Source organism: Anomalospiza imberbis, chromosome 3 (genome assembly GCF_031753505.1).
Source record: "Anomalospiza imberbis isolate Cuckoo-Finch-1a 21T00152 chromosome 3, ASM3175350v1, whole genome shotgun sequence".
NCBI lineage: Eukaryota > Metazoa > Chordata > Aves > Passeriformes > Viduidae > Anomalospiza > Anomalospiza imberbis.
The window spans coordinates 15,753,242-15,770,134 of record NC_089683.1 but is presented as its reverse complement, the minus strand read 5'-3'; the positions used below and the strand labels follow the sequence as shown (position 1 = coordinate 15,770,134).

The window sequence follows — 16,893 nt, the reverse complement described above, 5'->3', positions numbered from 1 at the left end:
GTTTCATGTGCTGTTTACTTTTGATGGCTTAGGTGAAAACTGTTTCTTGAGGGAAATTGTGATCTTCTTTTGCCAAGACAAAACATCTCTCAGTCCAAGTCATTACATTTGTCCATATCCATGACTAGTGAAACTAGTTCATAAATTCATGTTTATATCAGCAGCCTGATGAAAGACTAGGGGCCACAGGCTTTAAATATTGAGCATGACACTATTTTTTCAGAAGATGTGCTATTAATATCATGGTCAATTTTGTATGCAACTAATTAAAAGTTGTCATATGGTCTGTCTCCTGCATGTGGAATGACACCTGGTCCAAACAAAGGCATTTCTGGACTTCACAAACATTTGGGGTTAGATCCTCATTGGAGTAATCTGTATTTCACACCTTCACCACATTATGCCTGTGTTTGATAGATTTATATGGCAGTTAATGCTGGGCTGTGTTTAGACATTTGCATATGACTTAATGCTATGCTATTTCCATACAGAGCACGGTACATGGGAATACAGTCTGCTCTTTGGAGTCTGATAAAATGCCAGTGAGCTTGTAGGTGTGATGCAACGTTCCTGTGATCAGGGATGGCTGAATCAGGGATTGAAAATGAGCTGTCAGGGAAGATGTCATGAAAGCAGGCTCAGCCTACAGTGCCAGCTCTAACCTTTGGCTGCAGGGGGAAAAGGGAGGAACACGTTCTCCCACGGTTTAGTATCTAAAATGACTCTATTACCACCTGCAAAAATGAGAAATAAAAAGCAGTCTGTTTCTGGTATTCCTTTTCCTCCATAAATCAGGATTTGGGGAGGATTATAGTCCTACAGATTAAGTGGTTTGACACAACATAATTTTGTTGCAAGTTGTGAAGTGAGAGGTGCAGAAAGGAATTTTCTGTTCTTTTTCTTTAACAAAAATTGTTGTCCTCCTTCTTGGCTGTACAGAGAGGATAATTCAGACACAACGGGCTTGTTCCCCTCCTAAAGGAAGCAGCACAAATCAATAATTCTACCAGGGTCAGGACTCATCTGCATGGGAAGTCAGACTGCTGTAATTATAACTGTATTGCTGCAGTTATGCCGTATAATCTCTCGTGTATCCTCTTATTAAAGAGTGACTTCTTTTCAGCTTAGTTTAAACTACCTCTTCTGATGTTAAGAAACATCAACTGTGTTGAAAATGGACATGGTTCATATTGGAAGAGAAATACTCACATGGGGAATTAAGTTGCCAGCATGATTAATTAAATTCACACCTTCTTTATAGTAGTGAAATTCCCCTTTCCTGTGGTTAATGTCAGGTTCAAGGCAGTGTTAATACTTCTTCCAGCCTTTTTAAACTTCTGTGCTGCTTTTTTTTTTTTTTTTTTTTTGAACTTTAGAGCCTGCTGCTAATGAGCTGCCCAAGCAGAAAAGCTGGTTTCTGACATTTTAACAGGAAGGTGCTTTCTGCCGCTACAACCAGGGCTGGGCAAAGCCAGAAGTCACTGGTGTAATCCTGTCCATGAGACCTCAAAGCAGTGGAGAGTGTCCTGTAAACATTATTGTTCCTGCTTTTAATCCTTGTTTATTTGTGCTTGGTTAAAAAAAACAGATTTTGGCCCTACTGATGCTGATGGCAGAAATTGGAGAGGGTTGGAGTGAGATAGGTTTTTGCCCAGAGAGCACAGAGCATTTCTCCAGAAGTTATTTTTGTCTGGTTCCTGGCCCTGTTCACTGCATCAAGCAATGTTTTTTGTTGAAAAGAATGAGTGAATTCTGTAACTCTTCCCCCATGAGATTGGCTAGTTTTATCGTCTCCAAGATGCAACCATATGCACAGAAACTTGCTCAAGTCTCTGCATGAGGGTTTAGCTTGAGCTGGTAATAAGGACTGACTTTTAGCCCTGGGGACATTTCTCCTGGTTGTTTGTCATGACCTGCTACACCTCAGAAACCAGAATGATCCCCCTTCCATTTCTCAATCAGACTGGGAAAAAGATGCAATATTGTCAAATATTATAGTCAGCAGTTTTGGTGCCAGAAGGGCTGTTCTTAAGCAAATTCTCCTTGGCTTGGCAGCATGCTGTGCAGTATGCCATTGGTGGTGACCTGCCCTGGGGACAGAGTCCACTGCTGGCTGGCAGCAGTGCTTGGATATCAAGTAAGTTGATGCCTTTTTATTCTGTTTAAAGGCAAATTGAAATAAAATGGGTACTCTTTATGTGATTATTAAATATACACGTTACTGGTTTTATTCCATCAAGAAAATTAAACCCTGTGGTTTTGCTTTAGTATATGCAAACCTTTGAAAACCTAGGTTACAAAGAAGTGAAAAATGTCTCTTAGAGCCACTGAAAACATTGTGAATAAAGATGGACCAACAAATGGCTTCTGCCTCACAGCTTGATTATATGAAGATTCCACAGCTAAAATGTGAGGTCAGAAATCTGCCTCCTGCATCCTAGGGTTCTGGTATTAAAATCATTGATAAGATGATGCCCATAACTGCTAAGAAGAGCTGTATTTTTTGCCTGTAACTATTTTTTTAAGGAAAGGTGTGTTAAATGATCCTGTCACTAAGTCTATTTTGACCAGTGCCTTATTATGTGTTAACAAAGTGCTAAAACCTGAATCCTGCTTTCTCCATAAGAAAGTGCACCAAAATCCCCTTCTGCTTGCTTTGGTGAAGGACACACACATGGTACCTGTGCAGAGATGATCCCAGCTCAGAAACAGTGGATCTCGGCTCAGTGGGGTCCTGACATACAAAGTCAAGGTAGATCAGGCTTGGGTTTTGTCTCTCTCCTGAAACAGCTTCTTTCACCTGAAGCTGTAGAAGGTGAGGCAAGCTGAAGTGTATTCCTTGCATCACTCCCAAAGAACAGCTCCCCATTTCCATGTGATGGCTACAGAGTCATTTCCCATACAAGAAGACACTATTCCAGTTTGCATCCAGACCAGAATGGTTGCAGTGATCAGACTTATCCCCCTTTCTAAGCCTCCAGCAAGCTTAATAGTCCATGACTCTGCAAAGAGAGCCCAAAGGTCTTGCTGCATGACCTGATCTGTAAACTTGATAACTTGATGATGAACATTTTTGGTGCAATATGGGCTCTTTCTTAAGCTGCCATTTTTCAGGGACTAGCTCAACATAGTGCAACCAGCTCTACCAGTCCCTAGGAGCACTTCCCTTTGTGCTCCAAACTCAGGTGAGCTTCTTTGTGCCTGTGTTCACTGGTAATAGCACACAGCAGGGAGGGAGAAGATGCACACCTGAAGCATGGATATGCTGCATTCTTCCTGGAGAGAAGGAAGAGCATCACAGCTGATGGAAGCTGGTCGCCTCTGTGTGTTGCTACGTGGACGGGTGATGTACAGGCAGGTTCAATGATGTGCCTTTCTCTACAGTTTGTGTCCATTCCTTTTCTCTCACGTGCTAGACCTGTTTCCTCAAGACTTTGAATTAATTTTACTGACTTGATGCACTTGGCATGCAGAGGTGATACTGCTGCTCTGAGTCATTCCCGTGGGATGAGGTAATGCTCCCACTGGCTTCCCCACGCGCTGGGCGGTGGCCACTCTCCCCCATAGGAGTGGTGATCCAGAGGCAGTGCAGCTAAGCATGGGGGCTGTGCCTCCTCCCAGACCTCACTCCTGCAGGAGGCTACTACATTTTCCTATTCTCTTTTAAATTGATTAACCCTTTTTCTTCAGGCTTTCCTTATGGTTTTTTCTCTCTACATCTTGCAGACAAATGCCACAGCCCAGATCTGCTGTTTAATGGGGGCATGGATTAGTAAGTAAAGGTTTTCTTCTTGCACTGCATGTGAACATCTCCCCTGTACAGAAGTTCCTCTCTGCCCTCTCCAAGGTTTTAAACCTCCACCATGCACTTGGTGTAAGTTCTGGCCTGTGGCAGCTGCAGGTATCACGTCGCCCAGAATGTCCCTTTTCTCTTGGGGGTCAGCCCATGCTGTGTTTGTTTCCTGTGCGCACTTGCCTCCTTCTGCTTATGGCTGTATCCCTCTGCATCACTCTGGATTGCTCTACATCGTTCTGCATCTCTCTGTGTCCCTCTGTGTCCCCCTGCATATCTGGGTGGCCAGAGCAACGTGTCAGGCCAGTAAGCAGGCTCCCATTCCACCTGCTCCTCCCATTGGGAAGCAGTCAAATCTGAGGGAACAAGGCTTTCTGGAGGCTGTGTCTGCTCTGTTTGCTCAGAGGCAATTCACACCATGTGCCCTAATATGTGTTTTTTAATTAAGTTGCTCCTAGCTCAAGTGCCATTTACTTGGAACAGGCAGGTTTTCCTCCAGTGCAGCAGTGTATTTACAGCTCTGCTAGTGCTGGCACTGAGAGAATGCATGGGCATACTCAGATGGTCTGACAGTCCACCAAAGCATTGATTTTCATTTGTTTTTTGATTGTACACTTTATATAACATAATTCTATTATGTTATATAACATATTTCTATTTTATATTATTCCCATCCCTCCTCCCCTCTTGCTGGGAGCAATCCTCCCTGTCAGGATGGAGCCCCAGCAAAAGGAATGTGGGATAAAGGTGTCTCTGTCCAGGGACCACAGTGCACACTGGGGACCTTGTGGCTAATCAGTTCTTATCTGCTCTCCCAAAGCTGACAAAAGCAGGCATAAAGCTGTAAGAGGAGCACAGACTTGACATTACCAGATCCTATTAATTCTATATAAAAGCAATTACATGTTGGTGTCACATCTAGATTTCTTCATACCAGGGCTTTATCTCTTATTGCACAAATCTGGTGCTGATGGTGGCAGATCCGCAGCCATGAGTTCTCATACAGCTCCCCCAGCACTGATGGCTACAGGAGATGGTGCCCATGCTGTTCTGTGGTATGAAGGTAAACCAAAAGAGGGGTGTCACTTTTTGGCACCTCATGGGACTGAATGAGTTTTTCACTATAATAGAATGGTTTAGGTTGGAAAAGAACTTTAAATCAGACGTTAACACAGCACTGCCAAGTCCACCACTAAACCATGTCCCTAAGTGTCACATATATACATCTTTTAAATCCCTTCCAGGATGGTCACTCACCCACTTCCCTGAACAGTCTGTTCCAATGGTTCATCACCCTTTAAATGAAGAAATTTTTACTAATATCTTACCTAAATCTCCTCTGGCACAACTTGAGGCCATTTCCCCTTAAAAAAACTCCCATCACTGTGAACAGCAATTATCTTTGTGAAGAGTGCCAGCATTGCATCCCTCATGTTCAGCTGCTGTTTACCACCACTACTTTCAAAAGAGATCAATATGACACCAATCTGTGAGGAGGCATGTTCCCATAGACTTAAGTCTTCCAGCACATAAACAACCCAGGAGTTTTCTGAAGTCAGTACATCCTTGAATGAAGAAGGAGGTGTCCTGGGCTCATGGAGGATGCAGTGATGAGGGCATGAGTGGTCTACAAAATACCTGCACCCTTCTCACACTATTCAGAAATCACTGCTAGATTTTATGAAATGGTTAAAGAAGCTGAGGCAACACTCAGTAGCCTTTAAACCTCTGATTTAGGTTGAGAAATGTGCTAGAAAGGCTTTGATATTCTACATCTAGCTGTATAATAAAAACACCCACATCCAGCGGTACTTGCGTGTCTGAAGTCCTCAGATTTCTTATGCATGCTGTGACATTTCCCCTCCATTTAATGGCATTAATCCTATGCTGAGATTGCCTTGGCTTGCTGCTGCTGCTCTCCTGCCCGGCCTTTTGCTACAGTTGAGCAAATGAATACTTTGTGGTGTACAGAATTTGCCATTTGGGTATTATTTTTGCTATGTGTTTTCTTCCTCTCTCTCTCTCTTTTGTGTGCTACTTTCTTGTAGTGTGAGCCCATCTGCACTTACTTGAACGAGTGGGAACTGTGGGCACGCAACAGTACATGATCCCTTCTATTACATAATTAAATTGCCATAATGTATATGACTTAGAAATATGTCTGAACAAGTTGCTATGAATCATACATTTTTCAGCCTGAAACTGCCCTATTTAGCTTTTGTTAATCATTTCACTGCTCCTACGTTTCAAAGTAAAGCTTCCCTTTGCTTCAACTCCAAAGGCAAAAGTATGGGAAGAGTGAAACACATTTCCATCTCAGTTATTCTAGTGCAATGTGAACATAAGGTAAATTACAGCACGTGCAGTTGAGATCAGAATCTGGCACAGAGTCTCTGTGCCCCATGATAAGAAGCTTCTGCAGTCCTGACCTACTGAACTATCAGTAACAGCAAGCAAGTAGATGGGTATTTGTTCAAGATCTCACATAAATTTTGGGCACAGATTTGCAGGGAAAGTTTTTTAAAAAAATTAAAGTTTAAAAAATTGTTGTTTTCTTTCCCTACCAGTTGCTACTTGATCAAAATAAAAAACCAGCAACAACAAACTGTTCTGTCTTTAGTAGGATCCTGCTTTAAGCAAGATACATATTGTCTTTATCAGAAGCTCTGTCTGATCAGAGAGAGAATCCTGCCAAAACCTGGGAGAGATTTGGCTAGAACTAAATGTAAGAAATCAGGGGTAAAAGGAAAAAAGTCCAACATCTGCTTATTTACTCTGTGTCAGACTTTGTCTTGACTGGAATTACTTTAGCTTTCCCTCTGCAGCTCAGAGCAGAGCTTGGTGCTGGACTGCCTGAGCTTTTGTAGTCTGGTTCGAGTAGACAGGGTAGCTGAATCAGTGTGTCTGGGGAGTAGAAGTGTGAGTGTGAGTCAAAAGTGACACATACTCGATTAAAGAAATCCACTTGCTTCAGAGAGCCCTGCCACAGCTCTCGCACTGTCTGGGGAGGTAGTGGGGCTGATGGGCTCGTGTGCTTGTCCATCTGGGGAGCTGCTCTGGCCTGGCCCCAGTGCCATTCCTGGGCAGGGACTTGTGTCTGGAGGCTGGCACCAGCCTGTAGATCTCTCAGTGGGATCACCTACCCTGAGGATCTCAGTGGGGTCTCACTGGTACTCCCCACACAAAGCAGTATCAACAGGCAACCCGTGTTTCAGACTGCAGTCTGCTTTACTGTGGATTTTGGTGATTCACATTCCTTCCTTTCCTTCTGCCTTATTTCTTATTTCTGTTGTGTCAACGGCAGCACAGCAGCTGCGAGTCAGGGACATCTTATTACCATGCAGAATTTTATAGTGAATGAGTAATCGAACCTCTGCAATGTGTTTTAGAGCCAGGCTTGCAAAGTCTCTGCTAGCGAAGGGTCTGACTGCCGCGCAAAGGAAGCACTGAGCAGTCCTGCCCTGCATGGGCGAAGGTAGTGGTGAATGCTCATATTCTGGGGAGAATGAAATCTTCTGTGTTTTGCACGACGTACTCGCAGCACTGTTCGCATGGGTCCAGCCTCTTTTTCTACACTCTGGCAGGGAAGCTGCATGGAATGAATGGCCAATGCCATGCGGTGGCAGTTCGGAAGGTGAGGGGGGCCTTTGTCATGCAGATTAAAGCGCTTGCATTCATACAGGCAGAGAGTTTCTTGGCGCACTCTAGGATCTTTCTGTAGCTTTTCTTCTTTCATTAGAAGATTCACAAATGTTATCCCTATTCCTTGTTAGTAGAGGTGTCTAGAATGAGCTTACATTTCATTCAGAGACTACATTAACTGCACAATGGTTCTATTTATAAAGATGTATAGAGAGCACAATTAGAAAAATACAGGTGGGGTGACAAAAACGGTACCTTTACTCTCAGTGGCTATGATGTTTTGCTCTTGCACTGCATAGGAATCCCAGGGTTTCCCAAGGCACTTGTTAATGTTAAATACTCCCGATCTTCAAGACTGCCTTTACTGGGTAATAAAACTAGAAAATGTTCTTACTTGGTATAGTGAACTCAACCTATCCATTTAACACCTGTGTGTAAAATGTTACTGTGATAAGGCAGGATTGTACCCACCCTGAGATAGTTAATGGAAGGAAATCCCTGCTGGAAGCTGGTCAGAATATGACCCTTCAGGTTGGTGGCACAAGCAGGAGGACAACCCTGGAGTTCTGCCCTCCTTCCCAGTTCCATGATCAGCCCATGTGCCAATTCTGTTGCTCACTCTCCTGCTGCAATATTGACGGCTTAAACATTTACTCCATATAACAGCATCCCCTGGAAATTGTAACACAATAAAAATATTGGAGGATTGTCTGAGTGGTTTGTGCAGCATTTTCACGCTATTTGAAAAACACAAGAGTTCTTGATGTAATTTCAATGTACACAAAACACACAGACCACTATAATAAAATAATAACCACAGACCCTATATGAATGACATTCATATACATCAGCAAAGCCCAGGACACCCTGCTTGAACATAAGAATCTGTTACATGGCTGTCATTGTGGCTGTAAAAACAAAGAAAATTACTAAAAACCAAAGAAAATTACTGATGCTTATTCTTGGAAAATAATATTGAGTTATTTTTATTAATATTTTCTGATAACTTCTCCAAGGGAAATTATGCAAATGCCTGTCAAATAGTGCTCCAAGTGTCCTGGTTCACGAACTTAAAAAACAAAAGCTGCTTTGCTTTGATTTCCAATGCACACTTTTCACCCTGATAGGCCAGATACCAGCATTCTGATTTTTTCTTAAATGTCTTTTTCTTAGAAAATCCACTAATTTCCATCTCATAGTAACCACCCTGAGTTACCCCTCAGTTTAGAGCAAGAAGTACTGATCAAAGAAGTCATGCTTTACTTCTTACAGAGATGAAGAACCACTCAATGTCACAGGTTCTTTATTGTAGTGCAAAACACTATGTAACTCTTTGTAGAGGAGGATACTTCTGGATTTATCAAGATCCTTACAGTTTCTGAGCAGTTCAGGAAGGGAAAAAATTAAGAGGAACTTCAGAAACTAAGACCTGTAATTTTTACTCCTATATATTTTTCAAGTTTTTAGAGCATTTAATTGCGCACTTAAAAAAGATTGTAACACAATGTACAAGTAAGGGCACTAAAAAAATGATGGCATCACTTTAAATGCTACATTCTAATGTCAGATAGTTACTCTCAAATGGAGCACATGACTTCAGTAGTCTGTCAGCAGCCAAGGACCCCTATATTAGAAAACTGGTCCACATCATTGTCAGCTCCAAATCTCTTCTCAGAAAACTGAAGTGAAAATTATTCTAATTCAGAAGGCATTTGTAGTGAACATTTTATTCCAGCTAAATGTTTCTTTAATTATTTCAAAGCATATTTTTCTATTTTTATCACAACTGATCAGCCAAATGAAATCAATTTGTGTGTTAAATTGAAGAACTTCTCACTGAATTGGTTTTTAGCCAGACTTTCATTTCTAACTCCAAATACAGCTAGAACACCTGCCTTGTAGTAGATAATAGATTCTTTTGCTTAATATGTACAGGTGTCCTGGAATGCAAGAGAATAATAATTTGGAGGGACTTATCTATGTTCAAGTAACAGCTCTTTTACTGTATATTTGTGCTGTTTATTTTTAAATAATGGAAAGAAAAGTAAGCCAAGGGAACATTATTTTATATTAAAGGTGGGGAATCTAATCCAAATGTCATGAAATGCAGAGCTTTTTCCTCTGCATTTGGTGAGCTTTGGACCAAATACCAGGCTTGCAAAATGAAGCATTTTGTGATGGCAGTCTCAACCCCACCTGATTCAGGGCTGGAGCTGCTGTCCAGATCAGCAACTCAAACTGTGCTGCCAACAGCCTCTCTCTGGGTGGGGGTCATGGTCCTGTTTGCCTTTCCCAGCTGTAGCTGGGAGCTCCTGGACTGGGGTGGGATTCCTCTGGTAAGAGTGGGCATCTTTCCCTGATGGGACAGGTGCCTGCAGTGTGGTGGTGCAGAGGGCTGAGGCAGGCAGGGGAGCCTGCTGGTCCTCCAGGGATGCCACCACAGGGACATGGGCATCCTTGGCAGGAATCATCACACAGCAGGTCTGAGAATGAAAAAAGGGGCAGTCATGCCATTTCATGTGATTTCAAGGCATGTTCTCTCACACAGATTTTTTAATAATGTAATTTGCTTACTTGTAACTGACTTGCTAACAGCCACAAGCATGAGTTCTATGCTGCTGAAAGACAGCCCTGGTGACTGAAGTTATTGCTTCTGCTTCAAGGAATGATCAGCAAACCCCTTTCCTGTGCAGTGCTGGCAGCCTGCCTCCTCTCTGGCCAGCAGGATCACTGTCTCTCAAGTGTGAGACTGAGTTACTTGGAAAGAGTGTGGGACTCCTCAGAGTCTCATCTCTCCCCAGCTTTATTGCACAGGTGGTGGTCTGGAAAGATTGTTAACATCGACTGAAGGTGCTGGGAACACTGTGGCTGCTCTGCAGGCTCTGAGGCTTGTCTGCACCATGTTGAAGTCCTTGCTATGTACTCTGCTGCCCTAAGGTGAAGCTTCTTACCTAGAAAAGAAAATTTATTAAACCTAAAGCTGATCAAGGCTTCCACTCCCCAGATGTGAAGATTTCTCCTATGGCATTCTCAGTCTATAATGGGTTGTCTCCCACAGGCTGCACATTTACAATCAAGCATTAGATGCACAGCTCTCACCGAACTCTGAAGAGCATAACCTAAAGAAGACTTATGAATAGTTGTGAACCAGTGCAGGAATGCCAGGTGTGGGTACAACTGGGTCCTGCCTCTACTCAGACACTGAGACTTCTGCTGAAATGCATCCATGAGCAAAGATGGACGACCTGCATGCTGCAGCTCTGGGAGTCTCTTGAGGGTGAATGATGGAGTAAATCCCCAGAGGGACACTTTCATGTGGTCTGACCTCTAGACAGAGCTCATAAAACATTATTAAATTCTCTGTGCTGCCTTTCTGAAGGGCCATGGTTTCCTCTACAACAGTGCAAAACCCTTCCCTCTGCATCTTGCCCTATTGGTTCCCATGCTCCAGTTGGGGCAGCGGGCTCATGGCTCTTTTTTAGCATTTCAGTCATTTTATCTGCTCAGTGAGCATGTGATGTCTGCCTCTCCTTTCTTATCCGAACCCCTGAAATGTGTGTGAGGATGGAGAGCTGGACTGAGAGGCCGGACAGCTGGTCTGTTAGCAGGGAGCCCTTTGAAATCTACCCTGGAGGAGGTGGCTCTGCCCCACGATGGCCAAGGAGGGCAGGACACATGTGAGCCTGCACAGTGATGCTCAAAGGGCTGCATTCCCTTGGTGCTTCTGTTTCAGGACAGCTAAGGTAATGCAAGCTGTGATTAAACCTTGTGTTCAACACTGCAAAATAATGTCCTTGTACAAAACCAAAAGCAAAGACAACCTTTCTTGAAACTCTCTAGTTGTAATTATCTTTGGAACAGCAGAAAGGGAGGAAAAATCATATTGTTGTTTCCATTAATGGATATCCCGCATTGCAGGACGTTATCACAACAGCGATTTGGCAGTGGAGGTGAGCTGAAGCTGAAAGAGCAGATGCTCAGGTGGTGTAAAATGGCTTTAGTTTAGTGGAAGTCAGTGGATTTTCATTGCTTTACCCTTCACGACCTGATTCATAAGCCCTGACACCTTGTGTCCTGTTTCTGACTGCTAAAATCACTTTTTCTCTTAAATAACACTTTTAGGGTGTTGTAAAAGAACTTTCACAAAATTTAACAAAGAGAAAATTAAAACCTTGTGAATTAACAGATTTAGTGCTCTGGCTTATTCTTATTCAGTCCTTGGGCAGTTTGCTGGGAAAATGTTATGACAAAATCTGGGGGAGAGGATTTTAGATAAAAATTCAACTGGATCACATAACCAGACCTTTCTTACATGAAAAAAACTCCACCACTTTTGTTTTTAGAATTATGTGATACAAACTCTTCACATTTGCCAGTATGTCAAAGTCAGCCCTGAGATAAAGGCTTACCTAATGTGTTGGGTTTTTTCCCAGACCATGTCTGTCACAGCCCATCAGCTCCCTGAGGTGCTTTCTGGCCCCTTCCCTGCCTGGTTCAGCTGTGGTGGGTGGCTGAGAGGAGGGGAGGTGGGAGCTCTCCAAGCCTGGCAGTGCCGTGCCTTGCTCACTGCTGGTCCCTTGCCCCATGGCCATGACATCTTCTGCCTTGGTTTTCTCATCCTGGAGTTTCAGTTCCTGTTGGTTATTCCCTTCTGCCTTGTGTTTGGTTGATGTTACGTGTTTTTAACTCAGTATCTCAGGTGAGGTTGGACTGGCTGTGAGCCCTCAGCACTGCAGGTGTGGTGGGTGGAAGATCCCATCACACAGAGCAGGCCAGTCCCTCTCACACTCCATGTCTCCACCCCAAGCACAGCTCTGCTGTCAGCTTGCTTGTATCGCCACCTTGCCCCCAGATGATCCTCACCTTCAATGAAACTTGGCTGAGTATGATGGCAGGCCAACACTTCAAAATGTGCGTGGCAGCACTTTGAAAAAATGTAAGAGAAAGAGATTAATAGATTTTATAGCCCAAGAATGTAAGAAACAAAGCTAGACGTGAGGGTCTCAGCATGCCTCGCACAGTTTGGAGAGAATGAAATAACACCAAATAATTTTTCCACTAGTGCGGATATCCACTCTTGGACCAGATGACTCCCAGAAGTCCCTTCCAGCCTCCACCCGCCTGTGAACCTGTGGTGGGAATCTGCTGCCATTGGTAGCAGGGAGGCAATCACCACCTCCAGGTACCGTGTGCTCACAGAGGGCCTGGCCTTGCATCAGGGCAAATAGTGTGGCTGTGCTGAGGAGGGGCACAGCCTCTGCAGCACATCTCACACAAAGTCTTTGTTTCCCCTTCCCCTCCCCCTGGCTGGAGATGTGTGGGACAGCTTTTCCCTCCCAGCATACAGGTGATGTCATTGCAATCACCATGACATCATCTTCCAGGAGGGGAAAGAGGAGCAGGTCTTGCTCTTGCCACACCTGCCCCGGTGGGTTTGCTGCTGGAAAGTCTTGGGAGCTGAGGCAGAGTGAAACTGTCAGCAGCCCTTATAAAAATTCTGTACAGCAAAGATCAAAAAGGAATTAAACCCATCAGTGGATGAAATGGTAGGGCTGGAGTAAACTGAATTTGAACACTGTCAGATTTAGTTCAATGGTATTTTTAATTGAAGACTAAGTAAATAAATAAATAAATAAATAACATGATTTCATGCAATTTCTGGCCAACAGTAAAAAAAAAAATCTTGGTTCTTTGCCATGGAAAACCATCTGTCTTACACCTAGCAGGGGTTTGCACCTAAGTGATCTTTTTTCTTTTTTTTTTTTTTTGTTTTTTTACTCTTGTTCTGCTTGTAGTATGAGTTATTCCTTACCCTGAATTTCCTCTCTCTGCCTCCTGTCAGGCTGAAGCAGTCACATATGTCAGGTTTCACCAGGCAGCAGGCTGCCTGCCCAGGTACCAAATTTAATGAAAATTCTGTTTTTTCCCATCCAAGCAAACCAGTTCCCATGCTCTGTGTGTGCAGGAAAGGCATGATAGTGTCTCAGGCCAAGAGCTGTCATCAGTGACAGACCCCCGGCAAAGGGCTGTCAGGGACAATTTTGTGTTTGTGAGAATCCTGCCCTGCCTGGATCCTGAGGATTTACTCTGCTTGCTGTCATCTTTATGAATATTCCATTCATTTCTATTTCCTACTTCAGTATGCTATCCTTGTCACACAGAATGAGACAAGCTATTAGTACCACAACTGAACTGTAAATGGCACATACATATACATATACATATACATATACATATACATATTCATATACATAGGTGTACAATTAGAAGCACCATAACACTCTACATTTTTTTCTGTTTTTTCTCTTCTCCAGTCCTTAATGAAAGGGTTTCTTCCTCAGGAATTTAAGAGGTGAGGTTCAAAATTTGTAGTATTGTGTTGGCTGATTTTAGCATGCCAGGTTTGCATTATTCTTATTCATCTTCCTTTGGTTTTTAAGATAGAAGACCAAGAGTTGCTTTAATAAAGGAGATATCCTTGGCACCAGGATACCCTTTACCACAGGAAACACAGTCCAGCCATAATCTTGTCCAGTCATAATCCAGTCCAGCCATTGCAAAACTCAGCCAGCTGCCTCATAAAATTGTAGTTCAGAGGTCAGAAAGACTCGCAAGAAATACATTTAGGATGCAAGCAGAGTGATGTAGAAGACGAGAATGAAACTAAGTAATAAAATTTTGCAAAGTCCAAGAATGTTTTCTATTTTCTACCTGGCCCTCAGTTGGGGCAAGGATGCTGTGGTACCAGCAGGAGGGACCTCTGGCGAGCAAAGTGTCCAAGCTCTGCTCAGTCAGGGTCACCCACAGCAGGTCACATAGGGCTGTGTCCAGTTGGGTTTTGAGTATCTCCAAGGGTGCAGATTTCACAATTTGTTCCTGTGTTCAACCACCCTTACAGTAAGAGAAGCCTTTCCATTATATTTAAACATATTTTCCTGTGTTTCAGTCTGTGCCTAATGCCTCTGGTTCTGTCCCTGGGTGCCACAGAGAAGAGCCTGGCTGGGTGCTCTTTGCTCCCTCCCCAGCAGGTAGTTAAACATGTTCATAGGATCCTGCTGAGCCCTCTCTTCCCCAGGCTGAACAGTCTCACCTCTCAGCTTCTGTTCACATGATGAATGCTCCAGCCCCTTCATCACCATTGTGGCCCTCACTGGATTTGCTGCAGAGAGTCAACATCCTCTTTGTACTGGGGAGATTCTCAGCTTCCAGGTTCTGTAACAGCAGCATGGGTTTTGCCTACAATCCCTCTATGTGCTGTCAAGTAATAAAAAAGCCATTGCTCAGCAGAGTAATTTTTTAAAGGAATTAGTTCATTGCCAAGGCCATTTTAGGCTTAAATTTAACTTTGATGTGGGAGTGAGTTGAAAGGTGTTTGTGTAATAGCTGTGCTGGGACACACAGCTTCAAACAGATATTTCATGGGTTTGTTGACTGTACAAATAACCAAAGCACTAACAATGTGTGCAAAGGAATGTAGGCCATTTGGAAACTGAGAATTTTGATGGAGCATAGAATGGGCAATATTTATTCTCTGGCCATGTGCTTCATTAGACTGGTCCATTTTAGTCATCCTTGAATAGACTTTGATCTTCTACAAATTATTTTGACAGTGGTTAAGTAAATACATTTCCTCTTAGAATTTGCTTAGGTTCCCAAGATAATCCATTGTTCATGCTGCAGGAAAAGTCACCCAGCTCATACAATGTGATTTTTGCTTTCTGGGCATCTGACTGACAATTCTTTCATGCATTTCAGTTTGACCAAGCACACATTTCCTGAAAGCCATACTATTAATATCTGTCTCCAGAAGTATTTATGATGCTTTTCTGATGGATGCCTTAGCAAAAAAGTTAGTAGAAACATTAGGTGAAAGAGAACAGTGAAAGTCCTTAGTGTGTCATCTAAGCATCAAAATGGGATGTGATCCAAGCAATATATGCCGATCACAGCTGTAAGAGCTCCCTTTTATTGCAAAACAAAGCATTGGTGACTGTTGTGATTCTCAACTGAGACCTACCAGAGCAGTCCCAGAGCTCTCTCACATCTGTGTTGTCTTTGAACAGCACCACAGCTCTTCCACCTGGCTCACCAGCCTGGTCAAAAGTCAATTTTGTCAGAGGCCAATTGTAACAACACAGACGAAGTGACGTCCAAATTTATTCCAATTTTTTTCCAGTACAAGAGGTAGATATGTCTGTATCCAGTAAGACTATTAAGATTTGAAGACTAGCCTTGAGGCATTTATGAACATACATGTAAAAACAAGGTTTATTCCTGAAAAAATCACTGTTACAACACAAAAGAGTGGCACTATAATGTAGTCACCCCCAAAAGAAAAAAGATAGTGTTTCTCTATTGTCAGGGTTGGGAAGGAGAAAAGGATTTCATTATATGACCTTATTATATAATTATTTGAATCAGTAATCCAGTGTCTTTGTGGACAAAGGTGTCTCTTCTGTGGAAATATGTAAATGTTTCCTTTTCCACTTTTGTAATAGACAGATGCATTGAACTGACTTGAGTTTTCCTCTTCTTTAAAACGAGGATATGGTTATTCCATGTCAATTAAAAACTTGATCTTTTCCAAATATATTTTGGATATTAAAAGCCTAGTACAAAAATATTGGCTTCAGATTTGTATATTCACCTAGCACCCAGTACACAGTGAAGCAGGTGTGTTGTTGGGAACCTGAGCTGCCACACCATAGAAATAATGATTGCTCAGAGTGCTAATGTTGCTTTGCACCATTTAAATAAACTGTATTGAATTAACAGCTTCTTGGTAGAGCCACTTATTTTAGGGTTGCTTTTTCTTCTGTTGCAATTATATCACTGTAGTTTAAATGGCTAATCTCTTTGAGACACAGGCCAGGCTTCAGAGGTGTTGCAAATTTAAGTGACATTTGATGTATACTTTGATAAGTCAAATGATCAGCAGTTACTGCTATGAATAAAACAAGAATATTTCTTCATATTTGGCTTAGTGTAGTATCTAAACAAAGGTTCAGGATTATGTCTTGGGGACTAAATTCTTCTGGAAGGAACCAGTGAAGTTCCTTCCTTGGTTTTCACTCTGCCATGCTTCGACTGAGCTGATTGAGGAACCTAACAATGTCCTTGTGTTATTTTGAACTTTCCAGCTCCCATTGGCACCACTTTATATAGCACAAAGCAATTTGTTTTCATTACAAAGGACATTAAGGTGATGTAGCTGAAATTGTTCTGTGCCCTAAATCTATATAATTTGTTGCTCTTGAGCTATTCAGCTCAGCCTCCATTAGCACAGGCTGACATCAACAAACCATTTCATCTTCCAGGCCTGTCACATCAAGTATTTTTTACAGCACTGTTGTAACTTCATTTCAGAAACTGACTGTGACAAAGAAGGGGCTGCATTAGACACAGTGTCAATAGCAATCTGATTTGCTTCTCAGAAACTTCATTAGCTAAAAATAAAT

General features: G+C 42.7%; 1 long non-coding RNA gene across 1 annotated transcript in view; it reads left to right on the top strand.

Moving 5' to 3' along the window:
- The window catches only part of LOC137470304 (uncharacterized), a 35,132-nt gene extending 19,855 nt beyond the window's left edge, over positions 1–15,277 (top strand). Inside the window, exons 2-3 of the long non-coding RNA XR_010996993.1 lie at positions 13,750–13,787; positions 13,876–15,277. This is a non-coding gene — a long non-coding RNA (uncharacterized lncRNA). The remainder of the gene's footprint in view (positions 1–13,749; positions 13,788–13,875) is intronic.
- The last annotated feature ends 1,616 nt before the right edge of the window (positions 15,278–16,893 follow it).